The sequence below is a fragment of the Monodon monoceros genome, unplaced genomic scaffold (genome assembly GCF_005190385.1).
Source record: "Monodon monoceros isolate NGI ecotype Baffin Bay Population unplaced genomic scaffold, NGI_Narwhal_1 Super_Scaffold_2, whole genome shotgun sequence".
In the NCBI taxonomy this organism is placed as follows: Eukaryota; Metazoa; Chordata; class Mammalia; order Artiodactyla; family Monodontidae; genus Monodon; species Monodon monoceros.
In genome coordinates this window covers 51043404-51055693 of record NW_021703776.1, presented here as the reverse complement: position 1 = coordinate 51055693, position 12290 = coordinate 51043404, and the positions used below count along the sequence as shown (strand labels likewise).

At 38.8% G+C, this 12290-nt stretch overlaps 1 protein-coding gene across 4 annotated transcripts in view; it reads left to right on the top strand.

Annotated features, from left to right (window-relative positions):
• CDK14 (cyclin dependent kinase 14) overlaps positions 1-12290 on the top strand; it is a 609384-nt gene that overhangs the window by 146929 nt on the left and 450165 nt on the right. Inside the window, exon 1 of one of the 4 annotated variants that reach the window (XM_029234437.1) lies at positions 634-757. The exons of the other annotated variants lie outside the window; for them this stretch is intronic. The gene's annotated coding sequence lies outside the window, so the exon portion shown is untranslated. Of the gene's footprint in view, positions 1-633; positions 758-12290 lie in introns of those variants that run through there. 4 annotated transcript variants of the gene reach the window in all.

The window sequence follows — 12290 nt, the reverse complement described above, 5'->3', positions numbered from 1 at the left end:
ATGCCCCGTTTGCATATGAGAAATCTATGCACATAGACATATTAAACCATTTTAGTGGCTTTGCAGCACGAATGATGGTATCCTCAACTTGGCCTTCTATAGGACCTCAGATTACTGTTTAATGGGGTTGTCACTCAAGACACTTACTGGCTTTCACCAGTGCTTTTAAAAAATTGAATTGAGCATGATGAGGTGCATCCCCTTGATTAAATGTTTTTCCTCCTATGCAATCACCATTAGCTGTTTGGCTCCCATTCTGTATTCTTTTGAAGCAGCCCTGCATTACAAATCAATATCTTTCTGAAGGGACAGTGTGTCGTGAATTGCCTGCCTGCACGGTTACTTTGGCTGCAATGTTGCTGCAGAGCCTGGTTACACCGCCTTCCTGGGAACTCCAGAGGCAAGTCCATCGTGTTTGGAGAAAAAGAAAAAAGATTCTTTTGGGAAAAAATTGAACTCTTAAAGCTATTGATACTGAATGTTAGCATGTCCTTTGTGTTCTTCTGAACCATATTTGGTCTTATTCCATGGAGATTAGCTTCTGTAGGTGGTTTCTGGGTGATTTTTTTTTTTTTTTTTTTTTTTTGCTTTTGCTTCCCCCTTTCTTGGTTGTAGTACGGCCGTACCATTTCAGCTTGCTAGTGCAGAAAGATGTGAATTCAGTTGCTGTATGGGCCTGGTTTGGTGCAAGCACATTGCTAGAGACATGTTAAAGAGTTCCAGGTGATTCGAGCCTGAGAGAGACAACAGCAAAACGGTAAGACCGAGCATGCTTAAAATCAGAGCAGGGGTTTTAATTTGGAGCATCTCAGCAAGACTGAATCCTGACTCACTCATTTACAACTTGAAAAGGATTCATTTTGTGCGTGTCATTTTACTCACCCCCTTCTATCTAACTGCCCAAAACATCACAGATTGATCAAGGGGCTATTTAAACTAAATATCTGACAAGAGGTTACCCACGGAAGTCTCTTGAGGTTCCCGAGGCTGCTGCCTGTAGTTTGTAAACACCAGTAGCAGCGATAAGATGAAGAAAAGGTTTGCGACTGTGCTTCTTTGCCATAGCTGAATCTTATTTCTTCTGAGATTCGTCTTATTTATTATAGCTTAAAGAGATCTGACAGATTGTTTTGCCTGGCTATGCTTGGCCGAATGCCCTCTGAGTCAAGCCAGTGAAGGACGGGATACTTTTCTCATTTGGGTAAACTGATGTCCATGAATTAGCTGGACTGGCTCTGAGCGCAATGAACATCTCTAATATATTAGGGATCTGGGGCTTCCTCCTTGCTTCTCCCGCCCCCTCCCTTCTGGCACAGAAAGGCACCTGCTTTAAGTGTGTGCTGCCTGGCAGAGGTCAGTGTGCTGGTATTTTGCATCATTACACCTGTAGTGGTTATGCTTTCATGTACAGAAGTGATAATCCTTCATGCAGTTCTGCTTGAAGTGCTGACTCTAAGAGTGGACTGTTAGCGTTTTGTATGCTAATGGAGAACTCCTGCATGCATGAAGGACTGGGGCAGCAGACAGCCTCCTCCAAAATGATGCTTACCTGCTCGCGGAGAAGATAACAGTTGAGAGACAGAAATGTAAACCTTGATATCTGCAGAGGGTGAATTCCTTATTTCCTTTGTTAATGGGCACACTGTGTTGGGGTTGGAGGTGGTTGAAGTTGAAGGACATGTTTTAATACTGTTCAAAGTGAGACTACTACATTACGTGGTCCTGGTGAGTTTATAAGGATCCATCTATTATACAGGTACTGAATGTTAAGGATGTCAGCATTTGATTTCTTTTTTTGCTTTAAAAATATTCTTCTTATGTATACTAGAACTGAGTACTTCGTGTAAAATGTAAATGATGTAGCTAGTGAATATTAGTTGAGAAAAGCATCAGTAACTTGATGTGGCATGTTGGCCACAAGCCAGTTGTATATAATTTTGTGACATAAGTATTTTTAAGAAAGAACTCCTGATTACTTGATAGGCTAATTGAGAGAAATATTGATAATGTCTGGGTTCACTAGAATTTTTTTGGAGGAGTGAAGGAGCCTTAAATATTTTTCTGTATTCACTCAACTATTTATTGTAAAGGTTGGACATTGATTTTAGGGAATGAATATTTGGATTTTCTTCCAAAGAGAGTTCAAATTTTCTTTTATTTTGACCATTTACTATTTCCTAAAATATCAAGATGATCTATAAACTATTCTTTTCTATACTTCAATTGTTCCTTAAAAAAACAAACTTTTTTTCTACTCAGAAGATGATGTGCCGTGTGTTTGCTGTTTCTTTTTCTGAGAGTGATGTTTCTGGCTATTTATATTTTTACCTTCACTTTGTGTAAGCTGTGAGGTTTATTTTTTTCACCCTGTGACAAAAGGAGTTGTACATTTGCAAAAAGTAAGTAATTTTAAAAAAGGGGTAGTAGAGCATTAATATGACATTGATTTTACAGTCAGGTTTTTATTCCTCATTGTGCAAACATTTATCACTCATCTACTCTAAGACATCATAAGATGTGCTGTGAAGGAAGTATAGATGAAATAGATACACTCCCTTCGCTGAAGGAGCTTAGATGTAGTAGCTTTGGTATTTTTCTCAGGAATATGCCCCATTATACTTTCTCATGAATAAGTAAATTTGATGTTTTTTATATTTTCCTCCTTAGGAGACTCCTTCCTCTATTTTCTTTTAATCATTTATTTATTAAACAAACATTTATGGAGAGCCTACTGTGTAACAGTGTAACTACTGTGTAACAGTAAGTAAAACAGAGCTGGTCCCTGCCCTCATAAAACTTACAATCTACTTATTTTTAAAATATTTCAAGAAGAATTTGGAGGCAAGTTTTTTTCATTTTGGGCAATTATGAAACAGACACTATATGCTTAGATTTTTTCCATTTTAAAAATTGTGGTATAAAATATACATAACACAAAATTTTCCATTTTAACCATTTTTAGGTATATAATTTATTGGCATAAGTACATTCACAGTGTTTGGCTGCCATCATCGCTGCCCACTTGCAGAACTTTTCATCATCCCTAATAGAAATTCTGTGTCCATTAAATGATAACTCCCCATTCTCCGTCTCCCCAGCCCCTGGTAATCTCTCCAGTCTACTTTCTGGTCTAAGAATTTGCCTCTTCTTGGTATCTCATATCATATCGAGTGGAATCATACAGTATTTGTCCTTTTGTGTTTGGTTTATTTCATTCAGCATGTTTTCAAGGTTCACCCATGTTGTACCATGTATCAGAATTTCATTCCTTTTTAATGTATGCTTTGATTTTTTTATATGGAAAAGACAGCAGTTCCCCACCCCCCTTATGATTTCACTGAATCAAGTTCCCATATGGACCTCTATGGACATCTAATAAGTACGGATAATTTAGAGATACTAAAAATAAAAGTCTGGTGGGGGAAGGGCAAGGAATGAAGAATAGAAATGCACTGAGGGAATGATCTAAGGTTGTATTCATTTGGATTCTTTACGTGGGCTAGTAATTGAGCATGGTAATTGGGCTAGTTAGATTTTCATGTCAATTCTTTGCTTATAGAAAGCAACTATCAGCTGAACTATTCAATGGAAGGCTGGACTGTAGCTTTTGTCATTAACATTCAAATTTTACCCACTCTACTTCTAGTCTTTTACTTTATCTAACTTTGTAAGCAAAGACTGATCATGCTGAAGTCCTCTTGCAGAATCAGAGACTCTTAGGACTGGGAGGTTTTTCAGCAATTGTGTTATCTGATTGGCTCATCTTCATTTCATTTGGCCAATTGGAGAGCGAGATTCCACTCAGTCTCCTGACGCCCACTGCAAGCCTTCTGTCACTCCCCACTGCTGTTTTCAGTGGACAGTCAACCCCCAAATCCCAGGTATCCTCTGACTTAGAGGGGAGTGAGAGAGGGTATTAGCTTGATGCCGTCTTAAGCAGATTTCCATTGGATGAGGTAAGCCTGGCTTCATCAATATAGCATTCTCTTTCTCATATTTCTTCCTGTTGCTGCTTTTAAATCCAGTTGGTTTTCTGATAGAAGATCCTTTTTAGAAAGCCAAGCTAAGGCCCTAGAGCTGTCTGTCTATCATTGACTGATTTGATGATTCTTAGATGGAATCAATCAGCAGTTTATATCCGCGCCTTTAACATACTATTCAGGAAACACAAACATATATGAGAAGAGGAAGATTCAACATGGCAGTGTCTAATGCCTGAGACTTCCCATCTTCCCCGTCAGCCTGTCCTTCTAAAGAAATCTTTTTGCTTTCTGCCCTTGCCCCACCCCCTAATACTTTGATGTTCAGGCCTGACTTTTGATATGAGGCTGATTGAGAGTCAGATTAGTCAAAAGCATGTTAAATTTACATGCTGGAAGTGGTGAGCAGGCAGGGAGGATGGGTCAGAAAACCTTAAAACACAGAGCGGTGATTTTGCTCAGTTTTAAAAATGCTTTTCTTTTGCATCAGGAGAAGAAAGAATGAGAGAAGTGTTGCAGATCAGGTCTCTGCTTTCCTTATTTCTCGCAGGATGTAAGTCCCAGGGGGACATGTAAGGAAGACAGCCTGGTCGTCAAGAGCTTGGGCTTTGTAGTCAGAGTCTTGGAATAAATCCCGTTTCCTGTGTGAATTCTCTTGTGGTCTTGGACATGTTATTTAACTCTTGTGTGCCTCAATTTAATCATCCGTAAGATTGGGACAATAGTAATACCTCATGGGGTTGTTGTAGAGATTAATTGAGAAACTACTTATAAAGTACTTTTAATAGTAACTCATAGAATAAGAGCTCAATAATAGCTATCATCATCATTGTCGTGGTCATCTAGAAGTCCTTAATTTCCATCTCTCTTTTCTATCAACTTATATCTTGCTCTAGATTCTTCTCCAGTTTGCTTGTTTATTGAGCATATATGACAATTTCTTAATGTTATTGGGTTTGAGTGGATAAAAGGAGGGTGTGAAAGAATGCTCCAGTATTCTAGTTATCATCTGGCAGGTTTGGGAAGGATTATATGTTCTATAGACTTCCTCTTCGGCCCAACTGATACAAGTTGGCCCCAGTGGCTTATTCCACAGCTAAATGAGATCTTGCTAAAGATACAAAGATGACTGTAAAATGCTCCTGGAAGCACTGGGGTTTGTTTTCAGGTGGCAGACAAACAGCAGGGTATGTGTATGCCACTGTTCTGCTCTGTTCACCTTGGATATCTCAGTTAGGATTCGCTATTGAATTTTCTCAGTCATAGGCAAGGTTTAAAGAACCAGTCCTCATGGAAGCAGTTAGGACTTTATTATTAATGGATTTCCGTCAAATTTATTATCACTGAAATTTTAGCTCTTTACAATAGATGGGCCAGTTGTTAAAGCTACATTGAAAGATACTTCCATTTTCTCCCCACGCGTTCTTTGTTCCCTGTGTTTCTCTTCATAAGCTCTGTGTGGTTAGTGACCCATATATGATTCTCTGAAAATTTTAAGAGCTTCAAAAGTCAATCCTATATTGAGTGGTGCCCTATATTTTTCTGAATTCTTTGGTGGGGTTTGCATCTAGATTTATTTTATTAGAATAAAACTATTAAACTTTTAAACTTTCTAACATCACTCTTGACATTAATCACTAAGTTATTTTCCAAGCATTAATAATGCAGTTAAATGTTATTAAAAAGATGGTTAATATAGGTGAGGAGATAAAGGTTGTATTTATTTATATAACCATCTGTTTCAGAGTAAGAAGAGAGTACACAATTTTATTTCTCCTTCAGGGAAGGAATTTAAAAATATTTACAATCTTTATTTTTAAATGCTGTTCATGTGGTTACCAGGGGAAAGAAATTCAGGTCTTAATGGATCAGTCAGAACCTCCAGTAGTGTCTTCTTTACAGGTTTCCAATTTTTAATGTTATTTTACCTTCTAGATGCTTTATCTTACATGAGGGACAGAACAGTGAGCTACAGATATTTGAAAGGCATAAACATGAAGGAAGAACTAGGCTACTTTAGTACAAAGAAGCTGTGGGTGGTGCAGTGAAACTAGGAACAGAAAACAGAATTCAGAAGGCACCCGAGACTCTTGTTTGCACAGCCTCTGAGACAAATGACAGTTTCTCTTGTCTTCATGATGTTAAAAAAAAAAAAAAGCCCTCAAACGCTAAGCATATGTGTACAGAAAGCATTCTGGACCATGTTAGTGATATTAAACATCTGTGAATCTAAGTTCAGCCTGATCTGTTTATTGGTTATTAGTGCTCTGACACAGTGGACGTTTTAAAATTGCCCTAGTTAATATTAGTCAGCTCCCCTCCCAGGTTATTTTGTACCTCTGCATGGTGTGGGGTCCTTTGAAAACACCCTGGTTTCTCCTTCTCAGATAGGACCCAAAACAAAACCTAATAAAAAGAAAAGCTATATTTAAACCTGTAAATTCTATGAGAGAGGGGGAAAAGTCCCTATTTGCAGGAACAGACTTGTTCTTTTCTAGAGCAAGAGCTATAAGGGAATATTGTCTTGATGAAGAAACTAATTAGCCATGCAGTGTGAGCCACTTTCTGTAGCTCGAGTCTTCTGTTGTGTTGAGAATGGGGATTCCAGTTCCTCACTGCAACTATGGGGATTTCGTAGGTTGGAATAGGCTTTTGCTTTGTGGAATCTCAACAAAGCCACTCCTGTGCTGTGTGTGGGGATTCTCATGTCATGAGCCCCATTTCTGAGCCCTCTGGCTCTAAATGAGAGGGGGGAAGTAATGTTGATGTCGATTCTAATATTTCATCTCCCAGTATGTTCATTGGGCCATATGATATGACTGCTATACTCCTGACTCTCTTTTTTTCCATGATGAAATTTTAACCAGCATATGATTATGGATGTCAAGTGAGAATGAGAAAACTCACACATCGTCTTCTTTTTCCCCTTGACTTCTTGGGGATATTTAGTAAGTTTTTAGTGGAAGCAGTGACTGAAAGAGGCCCAGAATTCCACAGAATTGCCCTGTCCTTCTGTTTGGGAGTAGGGGTTCGGGTCCTTGTCCAGACCAGGGTGGGAAATGTTCAGTTATGCCTCTCAGGCAAAGGGCTTCTTCTTTTTTTTCCGTGCAAGGGAGGACCTGTTTTATAGTACATGGCACTCTTCATGCATGTAAGTTCCTTTTAAAATTTCATTTCTGGATCCTGAAGTGACTTCCTTTGAATTTTTTTTTTCAAAGCTACTACATAAACTCTGGTAAATAAAGAGTAAAGCAAAATTCTGGGTTCACTTCGCCTTAGAATAATTTTGTGGTCTTTTTTTTTTTTATAGATATGGTGGTCCATGGTAAAACAATGCTTCTGTATTAGAAACAAATAAAAGTTTCTATGCAGGAAGTAATGCTACATGTTATTATAACCTATGTATAGTCTTCTTTCTCTACTCCTCACACACTCCAATCCCATTGCTTTTTAAAAATTCCTGAATATATTGGGGGTAGCTTATTGGAAAATTTTATTTCAGAGTTCAAAATTATATTAAAGAATTATCTGAAATTACCATGATCTTTTGTGGGAAGTTTGAGCAAAAATGCTACCCAAGGAATGTTGAAGTGATTATCACTCCTGTTGTACCCAGAGACAAATTTTGCCTCTTTCACAATCTCGACTCTTTATTTGACCGTAGTAGCAGAATCTATTATTATTATATGGTTTAGAGCACTGTATGTCAAAGTTCAGTGTGCATACAAATCCTCTGGGATCTTGTTAAAATGCAGGTTCTGACTCAGTAGGACTGAGGTGAGGTGAGGGCTGTGATCCTGGGTGATGACTGTGCTGCTGGTCCAAAGGCAGTCAGGGGTTAAAGAATAATTCCTGATGAAATCCTGATCGCCCAAAATAACTACATTCCAAAAAACCTAAATAGGCCACAACTAACAACAGAGAGAGGGCATTTCAACCCTTACTGTGAGTATTCATTAAACTTCATGTTAAATTTATCATTATGAAATCATGGAATTTTAATCAGCATATAATTATGGATGCCAAGTGGGAGTGAGAAAATTTCACATATCTTCTTCTTTTTTCCCTTACCTTTTTGGGCTAATTACTTTTTTTTTTTTTTTCTGTACGCAAGCCTCTCATTGTTGTGGCCTCTCCCGTTGTGGAGCACAGGCTCCGGACTCGCAGGCTCAGCGGCCATGGCTCACGGGCCCAGCCGCTCCGCGGCATGTGGGATCTTCCCGGACCGGGGCATGAACCCGCGTCCCCCTCATCGGCAGGCAGACTCTGAACCACTGCGCCACCAGGGAAGCCCATGGGCTAGTTACTTTTTAGTGGAAGTAGTGTAAAATAAAGAATCTAGAGGTCAGTAAATATATGCATGTATCTATGCCAGCCTTTAAGCAAACTGTACCTCTTATATCTAAATCAAGTGTCTCACTGTAACAGAAGGAAAAGCAACTAAATAAAATTATTTTAGTAATGCATATTAAAGTACAAGCTCCTGGGAAGACCACCTAAATATTTCATAATAGAATCAGCAAAACAACGATCAAGTCTCTTGGTGATAAGCACTGAAGCCCAGTAAGGTTGTAACAAAACTACAGTCACTGAAGCGGCATAAAGGAATGTGATGTCCTCAGGAGTTCTCCATTCAACTGTGTCCATTAGCTGATGGATTCAGGATTGAATGAAATTAGGTCAAACCCCAAAGAAACCAGTCAGTAGAAAAATAAGCATTTTAAAATTAAATCCCAGTAGTGGACATTGAATTCTGGTAAGTGGGAACAGCTGGTGAAGCCTTTTTGTTGACTGGAAACGATCTCGGCTCAGAAGGTGCCTCATCGTTACGTAGTTTCTTACGACTCATTTTTGTAATGGCCCATGTTTAGTTAAAGGGGAAGGCTTATAATAAGGAAAACAATCCATCTTTGAGTAAATATTACCAGAGCACCCAGTTTTGTGCTGCCATTTGAGCTTTGGGAATGTGAAAGAAATGGAAGACGTGGTTTCTGTGCTCTGGTGTTTACAGTCTGGTTGTGGAAATACAAATACATGAGAAACAGAGCAAGACAAAGACCTCCTCCCACCCCAGCAGATAAACCAAACGCATCAAAACAAACTCCACAGTAGCTTATATGAAAGCACGTAAGACAGTGTATATTTAAGTGACGGGTTATGAGGTACAGTCTAAAAACGATGTAGTTCTTAGTGAGGGCTTTTCTGGTTGCGACAGTGACAGTGACATAGGGGCATGAGTGGTGTTTAGTAGACAGAACTAGTGTTGCCAGCGTCCCACAGTGTGACCGCTACCCCATGCTGCTCACAAATAATTCCTCAGTCAAAAGGCCCAGGATGCCATCACTGAGAGACAATGCCAGGATTTTAGAGTTAAGGAACACCCGCAGAGGCTGGAGCTCTCAGGAGAGGTGTTTATGGTGTGAACCTGACTGCCTCCTCTCTAAACCCTAAAATCCTAAGGCAAAGGGGAAGTAAAAAGAAGCACAAAGAAGTGAATTTATGTGTCTGGTCTTAGCTCTCTAGTTGCTCTATTTAAAATCATTTACCAGCTGTAAGCTGCTGCCTGGAGTTTGTAATAGTTGAGCTTTGAAAGGCCTGAAGAGCTGTTTACTCCAGCTGTGTCATTTTACAGATGAAAAGACTGAGACCCAGAGAGTTGTAGTGACTTGTTCTGAGTCACTTAGTTCTGACATAATATGGGGCCGCAGGCTTGCCCGTATATTCGCTAATGTTCTGAAGGTGATGTTTGTTCTGATAAAACATAGCTGTAAGTAAAAGTACATTCAGGCATATATCCCTTTATATACATAGACAACACGTTCTATTTTTTTGTTCCATGTAGCTATTCACACTGCCACCTCCGTACACACACAGACACACACACACACGGGTGAGAAAAGAGAAGACTACAACCAAAGAGAGGACAAGGTACTTGTAGATCTTGCAGGTTTAGGTTAGAGGTGAAGGCAGCTGTCATGGGTTATGATTCTAGTGGCATTAGAAATTTCTCCTATCCTCTCCCCCTTCATTCCCCGCTCCTACCAAAACACCTCGTCCACTTACCCCTGAAAGCTGAATTTCTTTTATAAGGGGTGGAGCTTTTTAATGCTATAATGCTTCAAGTTCAGATAATCCAGGGAGAGGTAATGCTCTGATTTAAGTGTTCACAAACTTGTAAATGACAGATGGTGGCTTTTTAATTGGGAACAGATTTTGAGAGACGATATTGAGTAAGAGAAAGCTGTTTGTCAGGCCCTCATCAGGTAACAGATGAGGGGAAAACAATTGTAAGAGGTTGTTTCAGTGTCAAGAATTTTGCTGATTTCAGTTTTGCATTGGCCTGTCATGGATATTCCTTTCATGAATGGCAAAAGATCATGACTTAAACCGATTCTTGTTATGGTGTTTGCCTTCATGAAGAGGGTGGAGTGAAGAAGTACAGAAGATCACACACTGAACCCAGTAAAATGCCAATCATCAGAAAATGGTTGATTCAAAGGGACAATTTTCAGCCCCAATGAATTTGCCGGAAATGAGTGCCAACCTTCACTGAATTAAGTTGTGCTCGTTCAAATCCACTGCTGTGAGTTTGGGGGACAGTTGTCTGGATTTTACATAGCTCCAAGCTAAAATTGTAGGTCAAACTGTGACTTTTGGAGCCTCCAACACTGTTTGAATTGCTAACAATTTTTACTGAGTTTTGGGTCTGCCAGCTAATGTACAGACCCCTGTTAATGATGAGTGAACCAAAATAATTGATTCAGATGAACACCTAAACGTGTGGGTGCATCTCTAACCATGTTTGAAATTCTAGCTTCTATTGAATTTACTGGAAAGAATAAAGGAACAGAAGTTTATGTTGGTATTTGTGATGGTTTCTTCTTTTTATCTTTTTATTTCTTCTTTTTATGCCTGATGGTTTTCAAGTACCATCAGACATCCCTGCTTTTATAAATTTTGTCACTTCAGTTTCTAAATGGATCAAGGAAGTGTGAAAAAATGCCATCATAGAGAAAACATATCCTGTTTCCCGTTGATACTGGAATGTCTATGGTTTTCAGGCAGTACTGCTACTATAGCTATTTATTGTGACTGGCTTGGTCCATGGCTTGGTGTAGGGGGAAGTCTATGGCGTGTTGTGCCCTGTGCAGAGGGCACTAACAAACTATGTGTAAAGGACAGTGAAAGCTGATGGTGAATGTCATGTCCAAGAGTATTCTGTGCCTGGAACATCCACAGCTAGTGCCCACATCCTTAAAAATATATGTAGCTAATAAATGTAATTTTGGAAAACAATTTGTCTCAGTCTACTTAAGCATGGATGACTGACTTAACTAAATTCCCTTAATTTCAAATACTAATTTAGTGTGACTGATTATTTTAACATATTTCAGATACTTTAAACAAAGAAAACATGCACAAATATGATTATTGCACATAATATTACTACACTTACACTCATCCTATTTTAAAACACCAACACTGTGGGTTTAATTAATTTCGTATTATTTCTATATTTCTTTTTATGCCTTCCTAGGGTTATAGATCTAATTAGTAGATTCCTTCCAGGGGTTTCACTAGTAATATTTTTGAATCTTCTTGGAGTTGTGTAATCTTTACAAATCCACAAGTAAAACAATGCCTTCTCCGAATAGCTGGGATTACAGGATCTGACGCGGTTGGGGCCTTGGTTGATTTTTCCAAAGTGATTCAGATCTAAGTCATTGGTTAGCAGTCAAGTTGAATTTTCTATTTAAGGGTTAAATTTCACTTAGTTACTAAAATTGAACTTATTTCCAAAAAATGCATTCCACATTGACTTCACAATAAATTTTCTTTACAATCTGGTGTCTCTCCACTAAATGTATTCTTTGTAAAATGTTGCTTAGGCAACATCACATACCCTTTGTTTATTACTGTGTTATATTGACCTGGTCTGTTAGTGGAACATCTGTGTTGCTGTTGTTTCTACACTTGTGCTGTGTAGACCCCTTCTCCACAAGCTTTGAGCAATCATTCCTATTCTTGGTGCGATTCCTACTTTTTCTGGCACTACTTGGCTTACTCACAGTTCTATGTGTGAAAACCAACTATATATCCTGTTATATTCATCCTTCCATATAACTGCCATTTGTCGTTTATATTGACTTTTCTTTCTCAAAATCATAATGAACTCAGGGTCTTTCAATAACTCTCTTGTTCCATTTAACCATAATTTTATTTTCCTTTTGATGCTCAAATATGTAATCACAGTTTGGCCAGTAAGAATCCCTATAGCCAGATTCCTTTGTCCTTCTAGCATGGTCACTG